Raw genomic sequence first — 2,598 nt, forward strand, 5'->3', positions numbered from 1 at the left:
CACTTCAGTTTCACAGAATACTAAACACAGGAGAGAACACTCATGTGAGATATCTAACTCCTTGATATAATAACGCATACAATTCAACACGCTCACACTATCATCACACGTAGGGCTCTCTGCAACCACAAGGTGATGGCTATGGAAAGCATGGACCCAGGATCAATATCTAGAAAGCAGCCACTGCCTCCTTTATGTGTGTTACCTTTTGGCATTTTTTCTTCATTTTCTCAACTGACTCTGCTACTGTTACTGCCTCTTAGCAAAACTGGTAAAAACAAAATCATAATCATCAGAGTCCTGAACATAGGACTCTGGCAACCAAGATGTTTAAAACCTTCTATCTTCTGGAGCAAAGATAGCACTGTGGGATATTTAGAACTCTGAGAGACAAATGGTGGTCACATATTTTCCTGGCTTAAAGACTCTTGTGACTTTCCCAATCAGGTCATTATAACAGTTCCTGACTGAAGTTTATTTGAAAGCTACCACAAGAAAATTCTGCTCCTGGAGTGATATGAATAGTCCAATAAGTTCTCTCTGATTACTTTCCATTCATTGAATACCCACAGGCATTGAACAGTGTGACATCAGGGCCAGAACCTGGCATCAGGTCACAAATTCCACTCTCACAAATAACATCTTTTGCAGTAGCACCATCTTTCATGTAGAATTGGTCCATAACTTCTGGGTCAAGCTCATGCATCAGTATTTCCAGGGTCTGATCTGGCTAATTGATGACCTGAGTCTCTGGGAAACCCAGACTGTACAAGTACCAACAGTCGGAATTCACACATCCCGGACAATAGGTTGCTCCATTTGGGAAAATTGCATTAAGAAGCTAGTTATTCCTGAAAATTCCAGTGTATGTACCCTTGGAGAGAAGCCTTCATGAAATCCTTAGGAAAATAAAAGATTTTAATTGAGTCAAACCCACTGTAATCCCTGGCAAGCTTCAACAGGGGATCCAGTGCTTTCAGCAGAGGTGGTTCCACATGTCTTCAAAATGAAACTTCTCTTGGAGATAAACATGCTACTCGGAGCCCACAGCTTGCTGCTTGGCAGTTTTTGTCACACTTATAATTGAACACAAAACATCCTTCAAATGTATGTCCCACTGGGATCTTGGGATGGTGTGGAGGTTCCCAGATCCTTGGTTTGCAACTGTTTGCTGCTGGGAGAACCAAACCTCCAGCAGCTTCTTGGTCCCTTAGAAAACATGGGTCACTTCCATCACCATGAGACTAGCAAACAATCAACAACCACAGAAAATAAGCTAAATTAAACCTCTTCTCCCATTGCTGCCTCTGCCACCAATTATTCCAACTACGTTACTAAAGTTCAGGCTTCTTTTTTTCTATAATTTTGTATTAAATTTTTTTGAAAAAAAGGATTAACAAAATTTTCCCAGTTTTTTTTTTTTTTTTTTTTTTGAGGGGGGAAGGAGATGACAGTTGAACCTGACTCTGTTGGAAACAGAGGCAGATACAGTTTGGTATCTTATGGTCCACCATTTCCCGTTAGAGAGAGTAGAGATAGCAGCTAGCCAGTGTCTGTGTACGCCAGTACTTAGTACTGTGTAAGCCAGGATTTCTAATATTAAGTGACCCAGCCAAGGTCACACAAATAGTTCGGACTGGGTCTTCTCATTCCCAGTTCAGCCCTCCTTCCTCACCACCTGGACATACTGCAGCCCCATCCTAAATGTAATACCCTTTCAAACACCAAATGCACACAACTGACACAGCCTGCGAACCCTTGTTATACCAGCGTTCACACCTGCCTATGCAGAGTGGGATGGAAAACAACAGGGCACCTGCTCCCTCCTGACTGTGACATGGACACGGCACATGTGGAGCCTCAGTCCTCACCTGTGAGGAGGAGGCAACCATTCCCACCTCACAGATATCTGCATTTTCTTGTACTTTCCACCCCACACCCAACAGTGGCCATTCTCTCTCCTTTTCAACTCCTCCTTTCACCCCAACCAAGCATGGCTCACAGGGCCTTCGCGTGGGTCAGGCCTCATGGGCCTGAGGCCCCTAGACTCCACGAGGAGCAACACCTGCCCTCTGCCACAGAACTCCCTCTGACAAGACAGACCAGGGCCTGGCATGGAAACAAGTATGTGTGACTCCCGGAAGTGAGGACTTGATGCCCTGCCCCAAACAAGAAGAGTTGGTCAGGATGTCTTTCCCCGTGTTCAGCTTTGTAGCAGAAGTCGCAGCTCAGAGAAGAGGGTTCAGGGAGTGACGTGTCTTTCCCTGTTTCACTGATCAGCCTCCACTCCCGGCTGAGGAATGGGGTGAGGCGAGGTGAGAGGTATAGGGCCAAAGAGTTGAGATTGCGCCTTTCAAGAACTTACTGCAGCCTCTTTTGGTTTGCCAGAAATTAGCCTAATCAATTTCACTTTTTTTTTTCCCCCAGGTAAATTGTGCCAAGAGAGTTGCTAACCTGGCACACAAAAGTTTGCTCTTTGATTCCTTTATGAGTATTCACCCTAGCACACAACTTCATTTTTTCTAATATGCCCATCATGCAATCAACTAATGAGAAAAGAATCTAAAGGGGTGGTGAATCATTACATCTACCAAATGC

The 2,598-nt window shown here is 44.4% G+C and overlaps 1 pseudogene; it reads right to left on the reverse strand.

The window, feature by feature from the left end:
• Nucleotides 1–222: 222 nt before the first annotated feature.
• LOC103540829 (S-adenosylmethionine decarboxylase proenzyme-like) lies at nucleotides 223–1,234 on the reverse strand (annotated as a pseudogene).
• Nucleotides 1,235–2,598: the final 1,364 nt, after the last annotated feature.

This window comes from Equus przewalskii, chromosome 1, assembly GCF_037783145.1.
Source record: "Equus przewalskii isolate Varuska chromosome 1, EquPr2, whole genome shotgun sequence".
In the NCBI taxonomy this organism is placed as follows: domain Eukaryota; kingdom Metazoa; phylum Chordata; class Mammalia; order Perissodactyla; family Equidae; genus Equus; species Equus przewalskii.